Source organism: Thermobia domestica, chromosome 11, assembly GCF_964235325.1.
Source record: "Thermobia domestica chromosome 11, izTheDome1.hap1.1, whole genome shotgun sequence".
In the NCBI taxonomy this organism is placed as follows: domain Eukaryota; kingdom Metazoa; phylum Arthropoda; class Insecta; order Zygentoma; family Lepismatidae; genus Thermobia; species Thermobia domestica.
In genome coordinates this window covers 166,553,174-166,579,712 of record NC_137464.1, presented here as the reverse complement: position 1 = coordinate 166,579,712, position 26,539 = coordinate 166,553,174, and the positions used below count along the sequence as shown (strand labels likewise).

At 38.7% G+C, this 26,539-nt stretch overlaps 1 long non-coding RNA gene across 1 annotated transcript in view; it reads right to left on the bottom strand.

Annotated features, from left to right (window-relative positions):
- Positions 1–24,156, bottom strand: part of LOC145663694 (uncharacterized) — a 36,117-nt gene extending 11,961 nt beyond the window's left edge. The window contains exons 1-2 of the long non-coding RNA XR_014127230.1: positions 24,023–24,156; positions 17,911–18,098 (exon numbers count right to left, since the gene is read on the bottom strand). This is a non-coding gene — a long non-coding RNA (uncharacterized LOC145663694). The remainder of the gene's footprint in view (positions 1–17,910; positions 18,099–24,022) is intronic.
- Between the last annotated feature and the right edge of the window lie 2,383 nt (positions 24,157–26,539).

The following is a 26,539-nucleotide window of genomic DNA, read 5'->3' as shown; positions in this document are numbered from 1 at the left end:
TCCCTCTCTTTTTTTTCTCTTACTTTCCTTAAGTGCGATTTATGCCGGAAAATAGATCGGGTAAACAGACATATAGATCAGCAGAGAATAACACGAATATGACAGAGGGTGCATCCAATTTATCCTTTAATATGCCGCACTTAACGAAGTATGCGGGACACGTACACGAGGACCCGGACAGGTTTTTTATGCTATTCGACCATATGGCAGCAATACATGGTCACCGGCTAAGAAAAAGGAAACTGTACCAATATATTTACAAGACACGGCACTAGATCTCGTATTACAGCTTAAAAATCAAAATCAATTTGATACGATGACATATGACAATCTAAAATCTAAGTTAGTAGCTATATGTAGGCCAAATATCCCATCGTATAAAACAGAACAGGAATTGTTCGAGGTACAACAGGGAATGTACGAGCCAATAGACTCATATTTTCTACGTAAGCTTCGAGCAATAAGACAGCTAATTCCGGAAGCGACTGAAGAACAAAAGATCCACCATTTATCTTTGGGTTTGCAGAGAGGTTTCCTTAAGCGCTACGGAATAAATTAAACACACTGGAAGCCGCTAATGACCTTTTAAGAAAAAGAGAACACGCAGACCTATCACAAAAATTACATATGTTATACGGCCAGAACAATATACCTAACCTGCATAATACATACTATGGTCTAGCAACCGAGCCAAAGTCAATATATCCTGGACAACAGTTAAATTATCATACCTATCCTGTACAAATGCAACCTGTTACACCACCAATGAACAGTTATATACCTGGATATCAATAACAAAGGAATCCTTCCATGGCAATTCCTCAACCCAACCCTCAAGAATTTCAAGCCCCAAGCCAGGAACCTAAGTCCTTTCCCCACCAATAACAAAATCCTCCACAAAGTGTCCTCTCCATCTTGGCCACTAAAATGGCAGACTTGTCGCTAGTGATAGCCCAGAGGAATTACAAAAGCCATCCGAGGAATAGGAATCGGGGAAGCAGGAGGAGAAATAACAATAACAACGGGAAGAACAATCAGCAGACTACGGAAGATCAAATTTTGGGGTGCGGAAGCGGGGGCATGGTGTATCTAATTGCTACAAGCAACAAAAAACCGCATTAGGCAGTCCCTTAACAAGGTGGCCGACAGTTACCATCACACGGAACGAGCAAACCTAAGAGAGACTGGAAAAAAATTCCTGTAATAAACGAACAATCACCACAATTGGCAGAAAGAAGGGAAAACATTGCATTAGAGGACGAAAATAACAGATCATATCTAAGAAATAAAACTAAATTAGGACTTCAGAATGTGATAATAGATACAGGAAGTAGTGTTTCTCTTGGCCAGCCCAAACCGTTCCCCCTGGAACAAGTCTAATTCCATTTCAGACAATAATAAAAGGAATTTCAAGCAATAACATTCATTTGAACCAAATAGTATTAATAAAATTTAAAATAGTTAAGACAATATTTACTCATTACTTTAGAGTAATTGACAAGACAATGCCAATAATTATAGGAATAGACTTTCTCCAACGTTCGCATTCCACCATTGATTTAAACAAGAATACAATCTCTTTTTTATACAACCGAGGAAACCGCAGTTACCGGTTCAAAGTACAGAGAATACATTGTCAGCTTTGACGACTCAGATAGTATCGCAGACGGACCACAATTGTTTATACGTGATTAAGGAAAAACTTTGCCTCCAAAATCGCATACATATGTATAAGTAGCACGAAAGAAAAAATAGCTGACAGAGAATATGTATATGTATCACTGCTTCCTGGATTACGGGCCAAGTATAGGTTAAATGCCCTAGATCAATAGATAGAAACAAGCAAAATGATAATGTTAATTTCAAATCTCAATGTCAATAGTGTCACTATAAAGAGAAATACGCCAGTGGCGGATCTTGAGGATGGGCAAAAAATCTCTTTTAATGCCCTAGAGAAACCAGATTTTTTTTGAAAAAGCATATCAATTTAACACAAAAGAGGAAACGGAAGAACGTCTAAAATACGCAAAAACACTTTCCAATAAAGAGCTCTTTGACGTCAACCCAAACCTGGACAGAAAACAAAAACAAGCAGATTATGACTTGTTATTTAAATATAGAGACGTTTTCACATATGCTCCTGATGATATCGGATATTTTAGAGGATACGTTCATAAAATCAGAATTTCTAAGTCCGCCGTGTTCCACGACTGCTCACCACCTATCCCACTAAATATTAGGAGTCAAGTAGGTAAACAAATTCAAGACCTCATCAAGTCAAACATAATCAGGCCCACAGAGAGTAACGAATTCGCCTCTCCACTTCTGGTGCTCAAGAAGCCTAATACGAAGGAATTTTAAATAGTTCTCAATCTGCAGAAATGTAACAGTTATACCAAGTACTTGTCGGTCCCATTTCAATCAATAGAGGACGTTCTAAACTTTCAAATTTTGTTGTATCCTAAGAGCCGTAAATATATGACTTTCGAGCTCAATCATAATAGAAAATCATACGAATTTTTTAGATGCATAATGGGAGCCAGAACAAGTTCCCAAAGTCTCAGTGTGGCCACGATAATGATTTTGGAGGGAATACCAGATATAATTACAAATTTTGCCGACGATCATGTTACTAGTTTGTATAATTTTCCAGAGCACTTGCATTATTTAGAATTATTATTCCAGAAGCTTAGGAAACGATTTTCGAGCATCACCCAAGAAGACACACATTGGCTATCAGGAACTTAACGTATTAGGACACCTTGTTAGTGGGGAATCCATTAAAATATCCCCGAAGAAAGCTAAGAAGATACGAAATTTTAATAGACCGACTATAAAGCATATTCTCAAAAGCTTCATCGGCGTATGTTCATATCTTAGGGCCCACATTAAAGACTTTACGTTAAACATCGAGGCTTTCCAACAGTTAGTAACATCCAACTCTAAATTTAAATGGACAGCGAATCACGATGTTCTCTTTGAACAATGAAAAGAAGACATACTAAACGCTCCATCACTTGCTCACTTTGACGATTCGCTAGAATTCCGCGTATATAGCGATAGTAGTCAAACTCAGGTAGGAGGACTACTCGCCAGCTATGACCCAAAAACTGACACTGAGAAGGTAGTTGCTTATTGTTCCTGGAGGCTAACGATAAGTGAAGAAAAAGCTAGCATATGGCAAAAAGAGTACGCTCTCATATACACATTGCGCAAATTTCGCTACTTTCTACTAAATAGAAAATTTAACCTGTACGCAACGATGAACACCCAGCCGGACAATGTGGGGAAGTACACAAGATATAAGCTATTTTTAGCTGATTATGATTTTGATATAAAATATTTGGCTGGATCCAAACACCTAGCAGATATAATTAGTAGGCCAGAACAGACCTAAGATATTAAGAAAGAAGGTAAAAAAGAAGAAAATGACGAAAAAAGAGGAGGACTACTATGCTTGTAAATCAAGTAGCTACAAGTTAATACTGTAGAAGCAGGAGATAACGAGCCTTTACCCAATATCGCAAGAGAACAGCGTAAGGATGAGAATTACAAGGATATCATTTCCGTTTTAGAGGGAAGGGAGCCGGAAAAGATCTCCACAGTTAGATCAGCAAGAGTTTTTGTCTTAAAAACGGCAGCTTATATCGAAAATAAAACCACCCCGATTATGGATTACTACATATGTTATGCATACCGAAGTCCCTAGCTAATTTGTGCTTCACAACCTTCCACCACCAGGCGACCAATCCGCATTTTGGATTTTCAAAATCATACAAAACTGCTATCAAGAACTTTTATATGCCATATCTGGAAAACTATCTTGCTCATAAGATACCCACGTGTGCAGATTGCCAACCACTAAAGAAACTACCACAAAAGAAACAAGCCGAACTATTACATCACTCGGTGCGGGAGATAGCAACAAGCTAGGGCCCTTCCCAAGCAGAGAAGGAAGAAATAAGCACATACTAGTAGCCACGGAACTAGCCATACGATATGTCATTGCAAAGACAGTAGACGTCATAAATGCGAAAAACAGAGAAATTTTTGGAACACGATATTATCCTCAAATTTAGAGCTTTTACAACGTTATATTGGGACCGACACCCAGTACATGGGGCAACTCGTTTACAAAATTTGGCACAGAAGTACGATTTTGTATATAAATACTCAACCGCATATAATCTTCCTTCCATAGGACTAGTAGAGCAGACGAATAAAATCGTCTAAAGTTTTACGTGCAAGAACACCATACGGATTGGGAAAGATGGCTACCGCACGTTATTTTTGATATCAATACGTACGTACAAAGAGGGACCAAATATTCTGCAAGTTTCTTATTGTTTAGTTATGAACCCAGGACCCCGCCAGAATGTACGCTAGAATCAAGACAAAATACACAAATTGACAGAGAAAAACTAGCGGCCATCAGAAAGAAAATACAAAAAAACCTGGAACAGGCGTATAACAGACAAAAGCAGTTCTACGATAAGCGCTATAGACAGACAACTTATAATCCAGGAGATCTTGTTTTAGTATATGATCCCACAAGGAAAGTTGGTTTGCCCGAACACTTCACAGTTCACTACGACGGCCAGGCACGCGTCCTGGAAAAGATTAATTCAAATTTCTATCGACTAGAATTACTGTCTAAATTCAAGGACAGAATTCAAGAAATTGCGATCGACCGCTTGAAACCATTTCACGAAGAACAAACACAGGGAAGACAAAATTAAGGAGAAAGAGGCACACATCTAAAAAGAAGAATTTAACAAAATTCCTAGTACTTACCAGGAACAGAAGAGGAACTAACACCAGAAGAAACGAAAAAAAAGAGAGATGCAATGACATAAATTCGCACTTCTTTATTTCAACTATATATTATATCTCAATCTATTATACAACTTCGTTACATTTGTACTTCCGTTCTTGTCGCAAAATGCAAGATCGTTTTTTTCTTTCTTTTTTTAGTTTCAAAAGTCATGAATCCTTGCAAGGTCGAAATACAATGCTTTCTTGTTTCTAACATCCCTTCTTCAATACGAACTTACATGAATACTTATTACGTCACTTCTTCTCCTTATACAGGATATTCATAAAATCAGGCTCTTGACAACATTATACAGAGTGACCAGAAATTCACATTCTCTCTTTCTTCTTTTCTTGAAAGAAAAGTTTACTAATTCCAAAACCGATTATTCTCTTTTCATTAGGTTCTCATAATAATTAAAATGTGCCTCAACCTTCATAAGTCCCGTTACAAATAAAATTTAACCAATTAGCTAAACATATCTTCACCATTTGGAAAACTTAATTCACTGGCGCCTACTACTACAACGAAAGAGACTCCATTGATATAGACTACCCATACCGGATGTGACCGATCCTAAATAAACTGATATTTTTTTAATTACAGTGATATCGCTTCTGCCCACTTTGAGGGAAATGATAAACTGTTTTGATCCTGCTTTGTTGGGACGGAACTAAAATGTTATAACCATTATGTGTATATTTCATACAAGGTTTTCATAGTGATCTTGGTGTATCATAGTGCCTATAGTGTTTTTTGTGTCCAAACAGTATCTCAAGTGTGTCAGTGTTCGTGCAGTTACCTTTTACTAATTACAATTGTGTATTTTCTCAAAAATAATCTTCCAGATTATTTTTTCCAGTGTGAGGGGTGCAAGGATCCCCACATCACGACAGACGCACGTGTCAACTCAACACGTGCTATTATTTATAAACAACCTAGCAGACAGCAAGCCAACACGGAGGATACCGATGAACGCCGAAAGCAGACAGACCTCACGGAAAGACCCGAGGAGGACAAGTAAAAGAAGGACCACCGAGGGACCCAGCATCAGTCGTCCAACTGATCAAATCACCTACACCGCCCTGAGGTCGCACTGGACTAGGGGTACACCTATCCTTCCCGAGATCGCACTGGACAAGGGGTCCTTTTTACAACCAAGACTTGCGAAGCTGCCTTGAGCTGAAGGAGCTATCCTTCCAGATTCACCGAACCGGCAGGTGCCTTTGAGACTGCCTTGAGAGAAGGGGCACGGTGCAAAACACATATTCTCCTCTACTTGGACATTAACGAAAAAAAGTATTGTACTCTTTATAATCAAAGACGTTTTGTATTTATCAAATTTTATAATAAATTGATGAAGGGGATAAATCTCGTTCCATTATTGACTCTACCAAAATCATTACAATATAAACAAAAATATTGGTAAGTGGAAGAGCATTACCTGCATCTAACAAAAGAATATAATTGAGAAATTAATTACGAAGTTTATGTTGACTTTGGAGCTGCAATACCTCAAAAAATGTATGGAAATAATATCCGTATGTATATATAGTCCTAATGACAGTATTCCTTTCATGCAAAATCCTTTTCTAAGGCAAATCTCTTGGCAGAAAGAGATCCGTCCTGCGAATCCTCACGAACCTCGTTCAAACTGGTTCATGCCAACTGTCATCCGGGGAACCTAAAATATCCCCTTTCATCTTAGCATCTTCGGAATTCAGGGAGGTCACTCAATTAAAAGGATTCAGTTCTAAATATCTAAAAATTGTTCCGGAATTCAGAACAATCTGGCCTAATTGTGTTAAAAAATGATAATAAATAAATTGTAGCTAGTTAAAATAAAAATCGAGCAGCCTCCATAATAGATGATTGCGACATTCTCTATTAGGAGCAGCCAACCTTTAAGGGTTCGTCCAAAAAATAACTAATTCAACTTTATTTAGATTTCGAATAGTCATCAGTCACTGATCGATCTACTATCAGTACAAACCGTAAGTGTGTCACCAAGATTCAGACAAAGGACAAAGGACATATTAGCAATAATTGGTACTTTGTCCAAGTAATATATATTTTAAGTTATGTTTCATTTTGTCGTTGAATTTTGTTTTGATTTAAGTATATTTTCGTTTTTGGTTCCTTCTCTCTGTTTGCTGGGACTATAGATGGTCGTGTGGATGGTCATGTTTGAGAGTTGTGAGCAAATGCCAGAAAGACAGCGAGATATGATACTCTCAAGAGGGGATGGATGCCCTTATAAAGGCACCGAGCAGAAGCCAAACAACACGGCTATATAACGAAAAGTATGATACAGGCCAGTTTGCAATCTCGTTGATACCATAGGATGCACAGACATTCTTTTTTTCCTATACGTTTCTACTTTTTGAGCAGCATAATAAGAAGTGCTTGCTTGCTATTAACAGTTATTTCTCAAAGTGGAATAACTTGAGACGGCGGAAATGCTTCTACGAACTATATGAACCGGATAGTCGCCGAATGGACACTGAAATCTCGAATCATGAATGGCTATATGTGCTCTTCTGCGTGTTCCATGTATTTCTATGTGTCCTGGCAACACCATTCCTAACATGGGCAATAAAAGGGGTGGGGAAACTGAAAAGAATAAAAAGCCTCCGTGCCTGCTGTCGGTTGCCTGTATTTTCACAAGCAGTAACGCAACTAAGTCACATCACTCAGTGACTGAATAGAAGCGGGCGTTTGACTCATTTCTTGCACACAGGCTTTTACGCAGATCAAATCATCAAAACACATGAGGACCTTCAGTTACTCGTTTTACAATACAGAGATGTTAAATTCTATTTTCATTGTTACCAAGCTGTAAAATAAGTAATCGCAGTGTTGCGAGCCATTTGTTTTTTGTATGTTTTTTTCGTAACGATAGGTGAATTTTCGCTACTTTTGGCAACACTGCTTTCCTCAGACACCTCATATGAGTCTCGATGTTACGGAATACGAAAGCATGATCCCTGACGAATCCAAAAGTTATCAGTTATTACCCTGCTATATTATTTCAAGTTACACATAAGCATTCATTGCAACATAATTTATGTGCGAAAATAACCCTATAATATCACGGTTTCACGTCTTATTTTTTCTTAGTACGTGCTCGCTAGAATTTTGCGAGATATATTAGCAATAGCCCAGCAAACATTTTACAATATTTTTCTACAGCATGAAATCAGTGCCGCCAGTCATTTGTTTTTACAATGTATTTTCGTAAAAATATGCGAATTTCCCCTACTTTTGGCAACACTGCTTCGCTAAGGGACCTCATGAGTCTTGATTGTTAGGGAATATGAGAACATGGTAATAGACGAATCAACTAACGTATAAAGTATTGTGCGAATACAATTATTAACCAAGATATATTTGCCTAAGTAAAAATATTCAAATTTTGCCTAAAATACCCATTAATTCTAAGGGTTAAAAGGGGTTTTTGTTTAGTGAATACGTACCACATATCATGAATTTTGCATTGTAAGTTCCATTATTGTGAATCCAAAATATTCTATGTGACATTGATTTCCTTATCATCACACGCCTACAGTGTACTTTTAATATACTCATTTTTTTTTTTTTACTTTCAGTTGAAAGAAAAAAAGAATAAAGTGAGAATAAAGTGTATAGTAACGCATGTAGTCCACCTTCTCATTCTTTCTCTGACCCCACTCCATTTATATATTTAAGTATGTTATTTGTTATGAAAATGTTTCCTTGCTTTCAAACATATGCGTTTCCTCCGCGGAGAATTATCCTATATTACGCGCAGTAATACCCACCTAGTTGGTAATTCCGCCCAGATGTATAGTTCGCGATTTTTGACTATTATCGAGTACTTGTGTGCGCTTTTATTCAAATTACGTGCTTACCTTGTATGCTAGACAGCGAACAATGGCTCTGCAAAGTCATGTCCTTATGCTTACAAAAACAGCGGTAAAATAACTATTTTTCGTTAAGTGTACAGAATTCGACCCCTTTTCCCTGAGTCTTCTGAAGTCAATTTGCAAGTAAAAATGGAGCTTCTCATTCAGTGCATGCTCCGCTAAAATAAATTCAAAGCTTTAATCTAAACTGAAAATGTAAGAATTGTGTCAAAATTTGGTAGAGCCATTTGCTCGAGTAATGTAGTGTCCTTTGCACAATAGTTCTTGTATTGAACGTACACTGAATCCACCCTAAAACTAATCTGCATACAGGAATGAAGTACATATTCGAAAATTGATTATTTAAGATACTACAGATATACAGGGGTTGGACAAAAACATCTAAAACGTTTGCAAAAGTGTGAAAATCATACCTAGTATGGTGTGGGGCCTTCTTTTGCTACAGAACAGCTTGGATCCAATGTGGAATGGACGTATACAGCTCCTAAATAGTGGTGTGTGGAATTTTGTACCATTGTTTCTCCAAAACATGCTCCTGCTCCTTATTGGATGCTAGGTGGGCGTAATGAGACCGAACACGCCTTTCCAACTCAGACTACAATGGCTCAATGATGTTCAGATCTGGTGATTGTGGGACCCAGGGGAGTTGTGATAGCTTCTAGTTATGCTCCTGAAACCATGATTTCACAGATTTTGCAGCGTGACAGGGTGTCAAATCATCTTGGTAGATGCCATCACCATCAGGGAACAATATTTGGTCCATGGGTAGAACCTGGTCCCCAAAATGGCCTCATATGCCTTAGCATTCATCATTCCATGCAGGGCTATGATGGGACCTGCAAAAACCACGATATAACTGTCGATACTGTAACAAAACCACCCCCATGCTTTACATTTAGGAGCAGACAGTCTGTATCATAGGCCTGCGACGGTGTTCTCCATACGTAAACACTACCGATTGTTGGAAACAAGGTTATGGTCGATTCACTGGACCACATTACGTGTTTCCACTGTTCATGAGTCCACCAATTGTGGTCCTTCCACCACTGGATACGCCTCTTCGCATTTACTGCTGTAACCAGGGTTTGACGATAGCAGCCATGCCATGAATTTTTATTTTATGAAGTTCCCGTCGTACTGTTTTCGATGAAACTGGGTTCTGTAGGCCGGAATTGAGTTCAGACGTAATTTTCGTTGCAGTGGTCTTCTTTTTAGCTGCTACAATCCGTTTTAATGCCCTCCGGTCCCTATCTGACATGATTGTCTTTCGACCACTGTTGTGCTTTGCAAACATCGTTTGCCCATGAATTGTGTATGCCGTCGTGACATTGGACACAGTGTCTATCGACATCCCCACAATGTTCGCCGCCTTTGCCACTGAAGCTCCAACCAGACGGGCACCAACGATCATGCCTCTTTGGAAGTCTGTCAGGTCGCCCATTTTACCACACCACGGCACCCACATGTCAACGTGTTACTGTTGGAGGAAGGTCCACATGACACATTGAAAACAAAAAACGATCGGCAACCGCCACATGTGTTGTACAGCGGAGAGCCAAACTTACGTGTCCTGTATGAAGTGTTTTTAGATTTTTTGTCCTCTCCTATATATATATATATATAGCCTCGCTCCTGAAAGATGCATTAAACTCAAAAGCAAAAGTAGGGGGCAGCGGTGGCTCAGTGGTAGAGCGTTCACCTCTGGTGCTTGGGGTCCCGGGATCAAACCCTGCTCCCGCCAAGTGAACTTTGTGGTGGACAAACACCGTGTGCGTGGGTTTTCTCGGGGTTCTCCCGTTTCCTCCCACTTTCTTCATTCCACCATTTCATTCATCACTCATCATCACCGTCTCCTTTAGCCTAACCGGCATAATCGTGGGACGTAAAACTCAAAAAATTCGTTTCATTTTTCAATGCATGTATCAGAAATGTGCATATTTCAACAGCGGGAACTATAGTTTCGTGTCCCGTCTACAGGTTTTTAGAGAATCGAGAGCCTTTCGTGTGTAATACACTTACAGATGGTGATCATAAAAATGGAAACACCTGTAGTTGGCAAACGTCAGATGTATGGGTTGGCAGTGGTGTCGTGGCGCCCGCAGCGCCGGACCGCTGGTGGTGGTGTGTTAGGTCGGTCTCCATACTACGTCAGGCGCAGTGGAACAGCAGTATCCGGTGGCTGCAGCAGACGGAGGTAGTATAAAATGGGAGACCTCTCAGATTTTCAAAGAGGGCAAATTGTTGGTGTGCGGTTATGTGGAGTGAGTGTGACGGCAGTGGCTACTGTGTTAGGTGTGTCGCGTGGGACAGTGTTGACGTTGATGACGGCCTACACAACACACGGGAAAACTACATCGGGGAAGCGGAACAGTGGGCGGAAAAAAATCATGAGTGACAGGTCACGCCGGGTATTAAAGCGCATAGTCACGCAGAACCGTCGTGCCACTGCGGAGCAAATGACGGAGGAACTCAATCAGCATCTCCCCCACCCTGTTTCGACAATCACAGTCTGCCGCGAATTACATGACATGAACTTACGGCGTCGTAATGCACGGGCCAAACCGCTCATCAGGGACCATAACGCTTTCGCTCGCCGCAAATGGTGCCGCGGCCATGCAACTTGGACCGTTGAGGACTGGAAACGTGTGATATAGTCGGATGAGTTATCCTTTACCCTATTCCTGACCACGGGCCGTGTTTATGTGTGGAGAACGCCCAAAGAAGCTTATGATCTGCAGTGTCTCCGCCCAACTGTGAAACATGGCGGCGGCTCGGTGATGCTGTGGGCCGCAATATTATGGTTTTCATTGGGTCCTGTGGTCACACTTAGCGGACGAATCACTGCCAACGATTATGTCGCAATTTTAGGAGACCACTTGCATCCTATGGTCCGGATGTTGTTCCCGGACAATGATGCCATCTTTCAGGATGATAATACACCCACTCACACAGCTGGCGTTGATGCAGCGTGGTTTGAGGAACATCGGGATGAAATTCAACACCTCCCCTGGCCCGCCCAATACCCAGATTTCAACATAATTGAACATCTGTGGTCCGTCTTGGAAACACGACTCCGGCGACGGTTTCCACCTCCATCCTCTCTCACAGAACTGGCCGATGCCCTGCACGAGGAATAGTGTAAAATTTCACTTGCTACCATTCACGACCTCTATGCTTCCATCCCACGTCGCATCAAGGCTGTTCTGAAGGCGAAAGGTGGCCCGACACCATATTAATCTGGTAAGTTGCAATTTCGTTCAGGTGTTTCCATTTTTCTGATCACCATCTGTAAGTATTTGCTCTTTTTTCAGGTTATTGTAAGAACATTCACTTGATTCTTTTCTTAAGCCAATGACTGACTTTTTCCCTCTTATCGTGTTTCGTTAGGCATAATTGGTGTTTTAATTCCAATTATGATATAAAAAGGAAACCTACCAGTGTGGTGATTATTGATATCAGAATAATATATACAACTATCAAACCGTGATTGTGTTCATGGTTTAGTGATTAATCATGTGGTTTGAATTGGACTACAAAATAAATAAATAATATTTTTATCTGAAAGTGTTATTGGTGAGCGTTATACGCATATTATTGTCGTTTGAAACAACACAGACTTGGAACTGCATCAAACTGATTAAAATGTTGAAGGTATGCCATTTTTAGAAAACCCAAACTGGACTAATTTCTGAATGTGTGTGGCGCTGGGCTGTTTTCAAAAGATATTTCCCTTCTTTTCTCTTAGCTTCCAGGTTACCAACAAACGTTAATTTCTTAAGCATAAATTAATTGTAATCCCTACCTATTCAGAACCTAAATAGAGTTTCATATGAGCTTAATATTTAAATATTCTTGGTACTGTTAGAAAATATATTTTGTTTTCTCGAAGTCTTTATGATAACGTATACAAGGTAATAACCAAACGTATTGCCGTTTTTATATAGGTCCGAAACGCATGAGAGCATTACAGTGAAATTGTCAGGATTGAACTTCATATTTTAAGGTATGACCGTGCCAAATTGCAAATTACTATTCACAATATTTGTTTCAAGTTGATCAATGTTTCTTTCGGATATTGATTCAATATGGCTTTTCTGTGAAGGACAAAGAATTATTTCTTTTTCCTGCACAAGTTGGATAGGTTATGAATATCTGCACGAGGTTTCTTAGCATCTGAAGGATATATGTGAGGACAGTGCACTTGCAGAGAATAATGTTCGGAAGTGGGTGTGTGGATTCACACACGGGCAGGGATCAAGGGATGGTTTGCCAAGGATTGTATGTCTAAATTATGTAAAAACATCTGACAGCATTGCACAGGTTGAGAACGTGGTAATAAAGTAGAGATGGCAAAGTATAAAGGACATCTGCACGTAACAAGAGTCTTTTACGGTTCCTTCGAACGCACACTGACTGTTCACGAAGAGCTGAGAAAGGTCAGTTCACATTGGTTCCCTAGGCAGCTGGACGAGGTGAAGAAGACACCCAGCAAGACAATTGCCAGTGGCCTGCAGAGAAGAAACAGTGCTATCAATAGACGAGAGTTTGACTCTGTGGTCACTGTGGATGGAACATTTATTCACCTGTACAATCCTAAAACAAAACGGCAGTCAAAACAGGAGAAAATTCTCACGGTTCCTTCAAACAAAAGGGTACTCCAAACCCTCTATAATATGGAATAAAAAAGGGTAATTCAAGCTAATCCTCCACCAAAAGACATACAATTACTGGCAGTACTGTGTGAAACTTTTGAAAAATATGTTGCTTCCTGCAGTGCAAGAATATCGCCCAAAGGTTGCAACTTCAGGGTTTCTGCTGCACTAGGAATGCACCACCAAATACATCTGGTATTGTCCTTAACGTTTTGCAGCGCAAACACATCAAACCTCTTCAGCAATCCCATCTCCCAACACATTTTGCTCTAAGTGACTTCTGGCTGTTTTCCAAACTCAAAGATACCTTCCAAGGCAGACATTTCTCATCCAGAACTTTCCTTGGAAATACTGTATACCAGATTGTTAAAGACATACCTCAAAATAACTTTGCAGATGCTTTTGAAACATTGATACACTGTGTGTGGTAGTGTGTGCAGCTGGACCAAGATCATGTAGAAAAGTGACGGAAAGTCTCACCCAAATACTGAACAAGACTGGAGTGTATACAAATAGCACGTACATTTGGTACACTCCTCGTAGAAATATTGGTTGCAGTTAATGAATAGTGTTTGTAACATATTCAGTCTCATTTTTTTCTTTGTTAAAAATTGAAATTAAATTATCGTACTTTTAATGTGTATTGTCCTGCATGTGTTATGTTCTGGGCTCTCTAACCCAAATATGTAAAATCGCTTCACTTGGTATGATATATGACCCTAAAATAAATATTTGCTTGATCGCTAGTGGCCATGACCTGCTACAGAATTAGAAGGCAAGCAAGGCACATCTATCAAAAATAGAGAAGTTTATTTATTTAAACATATAAATAGGGATGCTCACTATGGAGATCTGAAATACTATTTTATCCCTTGTAACAAGGGCAGAACTTCGACAAACCCATGAAATACTTTGCTTCTTATCTATTAGAAACTCATAGCATAGGGTTAAACTAGAAAAGGGAAACCAAATTTTCTATTCTAAATAGAAGGGTTTTAATTCTTTCGCCTCAAAAATGAACGTTTACCACTACGTTATGAGTTTACTCTCTATTTATATCTCTATCCCTAGAATTGACTGCAGTGCCACCCTATAAATATGAATTAATGCCATTTGAACTTTAATGTATGTATGACCTAGGAATAAACTTCTTAACACGAATATCTATATCGAACATTCAGCGACGTCTTTAATCTATAGCTTAGATGATGATGTGTTGTCAGCATGTCCAGGGCTCCATTGCCCTGGTGTTCTTGTTTGGATCTCTGTATTTCTTTCATATAAATACTTTCTCAAGCGTCCTTATAATTTATTTACATGGTAATACTGCTCATTTTAAGATAATGTCCTCTGTATATAGATACAGTGTGGTGCGTTACGTTGTCTACATACTGTGTCAAAATCAATTTCAAAATTTTTACCTGTTTTGAAAATGTTACACTATTCAATTGCTTCGGATGCAAACATGGTGACAAAGACAAGACCTTGTGTTGGCTTGCCTTTATCACCATTAATGGTGTTTAATGTTTAAGTGCACCACCAACTAAGGTCAAGTGTGCTGTAAATGCAGAATTATTGACTTATTTGTATAAAAAATTGTATAAAAATTTACAAATGGCGGACGTCGCTATTCGCAATGGTTGGTCGAAATTGAAGTGCCTGAATTATAGTGTAAAGAAATTGACAAATGAAGACTGGGGCAAAAACCCGTTAAGTCCAAAAAGTGAAAGTGTAAAGGACACAGCTTCACAAGGGTTCATCTTCATCCGATTTTCTTAAACTTGGCACTTATATACTAGTCCAAAAATAAATCGATGCGTATTTTTTTATTTCTTCCGGAAAATAACTTAAGGGGGGCAAAGGGCCCCTTTTCAAAAAATGTTATTCTTGTTTAAAAGGGCCACTTTAAAAAAACGAAACTCTGGCGATGCAAAGATGACTTCAAAGTAGGAAATACGGGTTTTGTCCTTTTTGCGAGAAAAGGGTTGCAGGGGTAATGCCCCCTTCGAAATGACAAAGTACACGGTACAATCCTTACGGAAATTGAATTTCGGTGGAATTGCTTAAAACCGTGATATGTTATAGATATGGTATCCCTAAGAAAAAGTTTCAATGACAAATCACTGACCGTTTGGCCACTACAGGGCCAATTTTTTGAAAACAGCCGAAGAGAGTGATATTCTGAATTTCAGTTTGAAACAATGACTGAAACAGTAATATCTTGTAGATATTGTGATCCTGAGAAAAAGTCTTAATGGGCCACCAATCACTTATCGTTTGGCCACTGTGGGCCCTCTTTTTTGAAAGCAGCCGAAGATAGTGATATTCTGAATCTCGGTAAAAAGATGACTAAATCCGTGATACGTTGTAGATATTGTGATCCTGGGGAAAAGTCTTAATGGGCATAACCACCAATCGCTGACCGTTTGGCCACTACAGGGTCACTTTTAAGAAAAACAGAAGGTAACGTTATTCTGAATTTCGGTGGAATTGCTTGAAACCGTGATATGTTGTAGATATTATGATCCTTAGAAAAAGTGTGAATTTTCACAACCTTCCATCTCTGACCGTTTGGCCACTGCCGGGCCACTTTAAAAAAAAAAAAAAAAGTGCTGAAGGTAACTGTATTCTTGATTTCGGTGGAATCACTTGAAACCGTGATACGTTGTAGACATTGTAATCCTCAAAAAGGCTTCAATAGGCGTAACTACCAATCAATGACCGTTTGGCCACTACAAGACTACTTTAAAAGAAACAAAAATGACAGAAGGTAACAGTATTCTGTATTTCGGTGGTATTATTTGAAAATGTGATATGTTATAGATATTCTGAACCTGAGAAAAAGTGTCAAGAGGCACATCCACCATTTGGCATCAGTGACCAGGGCCACATATTTTAAAACAGCAAAATACTCTGGAATTTTGGTAGAATTGTATGAAACGCTGAAAAGTCCTATCCCACAACCCGGAAAAGTGGTGGGTAGAGCAGCGGGCAACGTCATGTAAGCATAGACAGCATTCAGATGTTCATCTTGCGCGACATATGTAAACCCAGGATAGCCCTAGACATTTTTTCTTAAGTTCAGATACCTACAATATATCACAGTTTTTCATTTACACCGAAATCCAGAATACCGTTACCTTCAGTTTCTTTTAAAGTGGCTGTTTAGTGGTTAAACGGTCAATGATTGATGGTTGTGATCATTGAGATTTTTTCTCAGGATCACAATATCTACAACATATCACGGATTCAGTTTTTTTTTTTTTTTTTACCGAAATTCAGAATATCACTATCTTTGGCTGTTTTCAAAACAGTGGCCTTATAGTGGCCAAACGGTCAGTGATTTGTGGCTGTGCCCATCGAGACCTTTTCTCAGGAACATCATATCTACAACATATCACGGTTTCAAGCACTTCCACCGAAATCCAATTTCAATAAGGATTGTGCCGTGTCTTTTGTCATTTCGAAGGGGGCATTGCCACTGCAACCCTTTTCTCAAAAAAACGACAAAACCCGCATTTCCTACTTTGAAGCCATCTTTGCATCGCCAGTTTCGTTTCTTTCAAGTGTCCATTTTAAACAAGGGGACCGTTGTTTGAAAAGGGGCCCTTTGCCCCCCTTAATTATTTTCCGGAAGAAACATAAAAGTACGTGTCGCTTTATTTTTGGTCTAGTATGTAGGTGCCAAGTTTGAAGAAAGTCGGATAAAGAGAAATCCTTGTGAAGGTATCTCCTTTACACTTTCACTTTTTGGATTTAACGGTTTTTTTTTCAGTCTTCAAATATTAAGAAATAGAATTCAGTATAATCATGTAATATATAAAGAATATGTCAATATCAGGTAAATTAGACAATCGTCAAAATAAAGGGAGGTCCAGCGGGACGAAGAGGGCGCTACCCAAATGGTCAGGTTGTAAAAATGGGAAAAAGTGAAAAACAAATGAAACATAAATGAATAGAATAGTTGTGAGTGAGTGTAGATGAATTTCCAGGTACATGTAAATGTGTGTATTGAATGTAAGATCTGCACATTTCACTTTGTCTCCTTCCTCTTCCGCACAAATACCAGGGGATGTTAACAAAATCACAGTTGTCGCTGAACTCCCTATATGATACCTGGAAATTATATCGAGACACTTTTCACTGCATTAATATTTTACACTTTGAACAATGATGCCAGCCCAGAGAGAATGTTTTCTTGTAGATTGCCTCATAAAACCACCTATATTTAATTAACCTATATTGAACTTTAAAATTATAATTGAACTCTAAATCCTGCTTTTGTAACCTCAGAGTCAAAGCAAAGTAAAATTGTTGCACTAGTTTGGAGGAAAGAGGCCTAAGTCAAATAATACTAATAAAGTGAAAACATAACCTGACTAATGTGTGGGGGTTAGAATGTCTTTGACATGAGTAAGAATAATATAAATTTCCCCATAAAATTATATAATCCCTCATGTGCCCTTGAGACATACCATTTCCCAAATTGGGGATAAAGAACGAAGTTAGCACGACCCTCCTGAAAAGAAGCTTAACTTACCTTCTTGTACAGTAATTTTCCACCGTGTTGTAACTATCCACAAAAGATGTAGGAGATCTGGCACAATCCCGAATCCATTCCAACTAGCAGAATCCATTAAGTAGTGCACAAATAAAACATTATAACTAGTATTAAGTTACAGATCCAACCCCAAGATACACGGAAATTCAGGAAGTATGAAATGGAATCTGGAAGATAGAGACAAAGATCATTATTATACATATCTTGACAACACTAACTGGCTACTTGCAACTAACTACCAAGATTGCATGTTTTAATTTTCAGACGTAAGGCCACAGTCTGTAGCCGTTCGCGTCAACGCAACGCAAAATCGGCGTTTTAGTTTGCGATAATCGGTATAGAAGTTATAATTGATTTTTGCAATCTTTGTGTTGCGTTGTATTTCGCTCTGCAATTTTTGAGAAGGCAAGTACGCAATAAACTTATAATTTGGCTTTCACTTTCTTTATGTTCAATGAAGTTTAAAATTTCTTTTTCTGCACTAAAACTATATGATACAGGATTCCTAACCAGAATTAGGCTAACGGCGTATTGATCAAAGGACAGGAAGACATGGAGCCAAACGGAGGGAGAGGGAGACAGGAGATGGGAAGGGAGGTTTAAAGCTTTGACCGCAGCGGCGAAGATTTCTGTATGACTTTCTCGGGCCCGAGTATGTATAATGTGTTTGATTGTCATTCCACCGTGTAGACAAATATGTCTAGGTTATGGAGGCTCAAGAAAACTTTGAGGAAGTCTGTTCCCCTCGGCAGCACGAAAAATTTCGCCCATGATTGACTGACAAGGGAAGGTCAAGAGCTGCCTCAGCTGAGATCCGAACGAGACAACTGTGTCTGTATTTCAAGTGTTTGGGATAACTAGATGAATCCCGAAGTTACATGTGCCATCTGTCCGGGTATCATGAGTTAGAACATATTTTGTAATGTAAAAGCAGTTGGGTGGCAGAAAAGTTTGAACCGGTTTATTTCTTCAAAACGGTTGGGAAAACTCGACCAACACCTATTCCATCATTTTCAAGGCAACACCTTTTAGGGTAATAACGTTTGCGCCAGAAGGGATCTAACTCAAAAGTGTCAAATGGCAAGTGGTTTAAGTAACACAACATTTGGAAGTTATTGTTAAATGAAAGGAGATGGAGCAAGTCTCGACAGTTTACGATTACGCTGTGTAAAATGACACAGGGTAAAAATGTAAACACAAACTTAATTGAAAAGTCCATGGCTACCTTGAGTCCAAAATGGCAGCTTAAAACCTATGTCAAAAGTATAGGCACATGAACGCTGATCAGTAAGCGTATGCGACGGAAAAAACAAAATGTTCAAAAAGACGACATATTGAGTAGAAAACGCTGCACTATGTATCACACGTATGTCCAGTTCAAACAACTGGAGCTGGAGAAGCGAAATGTTTTATTAAAGTGTATTGTCAATAGTAGATATCCACCAAAAGTCGATTATTATCATCTGTAATCCAATATGGTTCCCACCGTAAAAAATGAGTTTGTACATAATTGCTGACAAATTACAGGTGACAATTTTGTTACATCTTCATTCATTCGACCCGTTGAAATAGAAACCTACGAGTGATTCGGCCAAAGTACAGAAGTTGTTCCCATCAGGTGATAGCTCTAACCGCAACAGCAGACGATTGGAAGTATCATAAAACGGAGACTATTATTGCTTTTTAATTATTTATTTATTATTCGATTATTTTTTTTATTTCTTTGTTATTCTCACTTTCATTTTCTATCCTGAGTGTATCATACATAAGTTAGTCCGTCATTGTGAACTCATCTTCTTTCATTTGACAACAGCTTTCAAACGCTGCACTTCTTAACACCCCTCGCCTTCGAAACTTTCGAGTTGGACCCCACCTGGAACCCTGCAGAGGCCCTGGGACAAGACGTTTTTACCTTAAATCGCTGTACTTTGAAAATAAGCTCACATTTGTCTAATCGTTTCTGGTTTATAGGGGTGGCCATGAAATTTTCAATTATGTTGTTTATAAATTTGAACCGCAGTCATTTTGCAATGGGTTGTAGAGAGTTGAAACTTGCTCCATCTTCTATCATTTCACAACAGGTTTGAAATTATATGCTACTTAACCCCTCCCTTGTCATTTGAAACTTCTGAGTCGGACGCTTTCTGTGACGCTGGAGGAGACTGTGGGGCAAACATTTTTACCCTAATACGTGTGGCTTTGTTAATACCTTTTATGTTACAAACTATATTCTAACTCACGATATCCCGACCGGTGGCACGTATAACTTTTGGATTCGTCTAGCTGCAACATAACAAATACAAACATAATTGACCCGTTCGGATCTCAGCGGGACCACTTCGTTACTTTCCTTGTGACTGTCTCAATCACAAAACTGTCTAGTAGACGTGTTCATACTACACAAGGTTTGTTACATTATTCCATAATTTCCTGCTTATACCGTGCCTCTTCTAGGCTGTTCTGTCGTCTCGTGAATATGCAGCTAGCGTTAGTAGACTTTAAGTTTACCACAATTTAAGTATACATCAAGGTCAGTATTTCTAACAGGGACAGAACGCGGAATCATGTGCGCAGAAAATGCTTTTGGCCAATAAGTAGTACTAATTTAAATTTCAGATAAACCATTTATTAGGTTTCGAAGAGCCTCAAATAATAAAAATAGTATATCTGATATGCTGGTTAATAATTCTTAATTTTCTATGAAAGAAAACAGTTTTGTACCTTCGGACAACGCTAACAAATTTATTATTCAAAGCATGCGCCATTGCTAGCTATACCATAGCCCATTTGTCCTTCAATGTGTAAATTCCCTGCCAGAAAAATCGTTCACTTTTTGACATGATCCAGTCACCAAGCCACTTTTCAACCTCTTCGTAATGTTGGAAGTGATGCTGGGATTGTGCGTGAGACATCGATGCAAATAAGTGGTAGTCCGATGTGCCAAGTCGGGTGAGTACGGTTAGTGCGGCAATACTTCCCAGTCCAGCGCAGAAATGGTGTCTTTTACGTCTTTTGCTGTGTGTGATGACGGGTTCTCTTGGTGCAAAATCACTTTTCCGTGTCGTTTAGCCCACTCTGAGCGCTTCTCATGTAATGCTTGGTGCAAATTGATCAGTTGTTGACGGTAGGGAGCGGTATTCACTGTTTCACCTGGTTTCTGAAGCTTATGATATACCACACCCTTCTAATCCCACAAGGTGCACAGCATTGTTTTCCTACCGAAGCGAAATGGTTTTGCAGTCGACGTGGAGGATTGCCATAGGACAACCACTAATTTTTGCGTTTTGGGTTCTGGAAGTGGATCCATTTTTTGTTACTTATCACTACCCGATGCAAGAAGGACTTTCGTTCATGACGAGCAAGCAACAATTCACACACCGTTTTTCCCTTTTCATTTGTCGATCGTTGAGATGATGTAGTACCCTCATCCACTCCTGCCCTCTGGATCATTCCCATGGCATGCAGATCTGATATGGTTTAGCGACCAACATTCAATTTTTCTGCCAGTTGGTGTTGACTTGTTTGGTTTGAATCTAGGCATGTTTAACACAACAAAACACTATCACGTTAACTCAAACTCGGTAGTGATTTAACGGTGTTTTCACAGGCACAGTACTAGCAACACACCAACATATCACTTGAGACTGTGAACCAACTTGTGTTTCCAGCGTCCTCGAGCGACGAAGTTCAGAATTATTAACCAGCACACCTGGTACTTATCTCTTCCGTTTAAACGTATATTTATAGTTTTAAATCACATCACCTTATTTAACACTATAGTACAACATCTTTTCTAAGGATGGTTTACATCTTCGTCCATCACGGGAGCCGGGATGGCTCAGTGGTTGAGCGTTCATCTCTGGTGTGTGTGGTCCTTAATTCGATTTCATATAGCGTCAAATGAGCTTTGTAATTGAAAATCTTTCGTTCCCTCCCATTTTCTAAATTTCATGGTTTGATTCATTCTCATCATCACCATCTTCATTAGCTGACACGATATAACCATAAGGTGTAAAACTGAAAGATTTCATTTTATTTCATTTTATCGTACAAAATCGTTAAAAACTCTATTTCTATTAATGCAGTTAACCTAAAACACTACACAGAAGTAAACAAAAGGAAAATACTCTTTTTAAAAAAATAACTTTGTAACGCAATGTCATAGTAAAGCAATTGAAGATTTATTCGGCAAGTGAAATTTATAATATGGTCACCCACTAAGTTAGCGAAAACTACCTAAACTTGATGTTGGCATCTAGAAAAGGTGCTAGTGTAGTTTTGACGCACCACATTTTGGAAGATTTACAGGTGAAATTGAATACTTAGTATGAAAAAATATATTCATAAGGAGTACATTTCTGCAGGCGACAAAATTTTATACAAAGTAATACAGCTGTATTTTAGGTTTACAAGTGTAGGGTTACAAGTGTAAAATCATTACAAGTTCTTTAGGGTGTATAAAATAAGTGACTGCATGTGAAAGATGACTCTATTAGATGTATTTTGCTCCGAATGTGTATTTCTTCACAGTGTAGAGAAGCTGTATTTTATGTTTGCAAGTGGAACGTCACTAGTGTAAAGCCATGACAAGTGCTATTAAAACTCACATATTTGTCAAAATCCACTTCTTTTTCACTGTCCTCGCTTACCCACCATCGCTGACGCACATGTTCCCTTCGGACGTGATGTCGCACGGGCCCACCAGCATCGCCCTATCTGACTCGGTTAGTTAGCATTCGTGGTTTTAAGTGGCCACCTAGCACAGGTTGGTTTCCGCTTTTGCATTGTAGTTCTTATCCCGAGCATCCGGAAATCGTATATATACGCAAATCGAGAAAACTAATTTTTCAACAATTATCTCTGGTGGAACTATTGAATTTTATCTGTGCCAAGTGAGATATTTTTCATGACGCCCAGCTCAAATCTTTTAGGAGACGATAAAAAAGTAAATTAGTTAAAGACTTACATTTTTTTAACAATTATTTCTAGTGGTGTACCAAAGCTATACCTGCAAGCTAGAAAAAGAAAATTAACTCTTGTTCTATCAAGTAAAAATCACTGATGGGAGCTTAAAAATTTTGTTCTGTATAAAAACTTACTGCTATTTTAACTTAGTGTTCAGTGGATAGTACATTAAATATAATCTGAATCAGTGGCGGATTCACAGGGTAATTTTGAGATTAAAAAATAGGTATAACTTTTAAAAAAAGGAAGTTATTTTATTTAGTACGGCTTCTAGCCTCTAGGAACCTTGTATTTGTGAGAGAACTAAATAATATAATTCAAAAATAAATTTTAGAGATACGAGGTCAATCATACGTGTAAAGAGTTTGTGATGTTAGATGCATGATCTTACTCCATCTGTGTTGTGTTGTTAATGTGAGTTTTCTATTAGATATGAAAGTTGACACTGCATTCGCACAGCTAACAGTAGAAATTTGAGTTATATGTTTTATATGCATTGTACGTAATTATAGGAGACGAAATCATGTCGGGTTAAGTTTACAGTTACCCCTCCGCTTTTTATAAAAGTCAGGAAAATTTACAGGAGAAATGAGGTAAGAAATGACAATTTGAAGTTTTTATTTGATGTTTAGGAATGTAAGTTCGGCAGGAGAGTTATGTTTAATACGAGAAAAGATATGTGGAAGTTAGTACTATTTGCCGGATGCGGAAGCATTGCGGAAGGTTTCAGCAGCATGGTAGTTGTACAATATGGCGTATATGGCGAACAGGTGTAACGGATGCGCAAAAATAATGAAGAAAACCTTTTAAATTTTTGTGAAACACACGGAGTATTGAAATGAAGTGAAATGTAACAATGTTTAATACTTTAAGCACTGTTTTTTGTATGTTGCAAAGTCCAAAGGCAACTTCAGACTGGAGGGGTAACTCTAAACTTAAGCCATCATGTCAATAGTAATGTGATATTAATAACTTTGTATTTTCCACTACAGGTTTAAGTTATGATAGCATTGTTGTGTCTGAAGGAGTGGAAGCTGCATGAATAGAAGTGTTTAGATCTGTTGCTGTGGTTTGTAGGAAATGTTGGCACTGATTTGAGAACGATAATCCATTACGATTTACTCACCTGTGCAAAATACATTCCATTTCTATGTCAGACGATTGCAGATAAAACATTAGATGAAGGAGAGCTATGTGTTTTAACGACAACATTTTGTGTATTTACAAATTGTAGTGTAAAATGGCACATGCTGATCATAAAGTTTTCTTCCTCTCTTCAGTTGAAGTTTTTCCGTGGCACCCTTGATTCTGCAGAATATATTGTTGAGTGTCTTACCTATATATTACCATGAATTTAATATATGTGTATTTGCTTAATACTTAATTAATGCCCTACGTCGTTTGCTGTTGTTGTTTTTTAGCTAATCGCTCTTGTCAAATATTTTGTTTTGCATATAGTTCATTTATATCTATCTAATTTTCTTAGATTGTAAACATGTAATCTCTGTGCCTGAACTTTTCATAACGCCGTTACTTATAACTAACCATGCACGCCCCTAGAAGTACTGCTTCGCAGTTTTTGTGTTCGATAAGAAAAGAAGAAGGTTTTCGTTTTTTAGATTGGATGCGTTCAAATCCAATTTACGTTTTCGACAACGAAAGATGGAGTGTGTGCAAACTTATTTCAAAATGATAACAAATAAGCATATTTAGACAACAAAATACAGAATGGTGTAAAAACCCTAACGTTGTTATAAGTTCATATTTTGTTTGAAAAAAAAAAAGTGTTCAAATATGTTATAGCATATTTGTTCCAAAATAAACATCGGACAGCTTGACAACAATATCTTTCGGGTCTTTAACGATTTTGAGCAACAAAGTAAAATCTGTAGATAATGTTGCTACCACTCCCAAATTTACCGGCATTAGCCATGACTTCTTAGAATTTATATTTATCCAAACTGGATTCAAAACATTCTTCATGAACATAGTAAAAGTGGTTGTCAGCCTCCTAGGATGTCTCTACTTCCGTCTTATTGTGTGTTATAGAAGAAAAATCTCGTCCAGTTCTTTACCAGGAGGTAATGTGCCTAAGATCGATGACACATTCCCGCGCTGGATGGCGATGCTGATACGTTGGAAAAGGAATGCAGTAGCTCGGGGGTCACCAGTTTTGATTGCTATTCGATGACCAACCTCATTAATGAAATTAGATCCTTCGTGACCCCAAGACCCACTAGTTTCTATTGCTACTGTTACAAACCAATATTTGTCCAATATGTTTGAGTATTTTAGTCTTTTGTCTGATTCTCTGTGAGCGGCGACGAGACCTGCCTGAATTGAAGAATGGGATAAGTTGGAAGGAGCAAACGTATCGGAACATGTGAAATCCCAGACTAGTGCCTTTCCATTTTTCCACGGTACCAAAGTCATGCCATCAGGCCTTTTACCATCAGAGCGGCAACAACCATTTGGTTCTTTTATTGAAGGAACTCCCGCTGAAACGAGGGCTCTACAAATAATGTCGTTTACAATATGATGTCGAGATTGTCTTCCCGCACTTTTTTTTACATGAAAGACCATGTAATCCTTTATTATCAACATATGCGTTGCAAGCAGGACAAAAGTGAGGCTCACAGATATTAGCACCTAAGCGCAGAGCTGTAGCAATACGAAAGCTCTCATTAGAAAGGTGTAGGCCGAGTGTGTGAGAAGGTAGGGCTTGAAGCCATGCTCCGTTTTTGGAGGAGGAGACAGCTAACAGCGTGGCTTTGTCATCTGGGTTATTGGTTGATGATAGGAGTGAAGATAAATGAAGCTTGACTATAGGTTCATCCCAAACAGACTGAACATGTCTTTTGTCGTTAGGTGGGGGATGTATTCCAACCAGACTAGTCCATTTATCGATGCATTCTTGTACATCTCGAATCGAGTCTAAGTCAACCTCCTGTTGAAGAAGAGATCCAATTAGTTCTCGTGAGCCATAGAATGATGCGAGGAAAGAAGGTATGGCGATATCCATGGCTCGACGAATCCCAGGCCCCCATTCTCCACTGGTAAGGAAGCTTGTAACCATGAACTGTCTTTCAAAGAACAGTTTAGGATGGATTCCAGTCCTGTTCTAAGAGTGTGGTCGAAATTGTCAAGTAATTTATCATCCTGCCAAGAAGGGGAACAACGAAGGAAATACAGTAATCTTGGAAGTGAGAGTGAAACTCGCAGTAAATAATAGGCGGAGTGTGCAGAAAGCTTTGATAATTGAAAAAAAAAAGAATTCTAATTTTGATATCTTGTCCAATAAAATTTTGCTCCTTCATTCGGTAGAGATGGCAGCCCCTAAAAGTTCCGCATTGGTAGGAGATAAGAGTTTGATACCAGGTGCTACTTCATTAAACCTTTCATAAAGGTCATGGATTTCATCAACTCTGGCGCTCAGAAAACTCACTTCACATTTGGCAGAGTTAAGAAACAATCCAATAGATGAAGCTTCTAGACGAATTTTATTAAAAGCGCATAGTACTACGTCGATATTTCCAGCTATGGTACCGTCGTCTAAGTACCAGATATTTAAATCTGTGTTAATATCCTTAACAATGTGATGGATGGTTAGGGCGAACAGTGCTGGTCCAAGTGGGTCACCTTG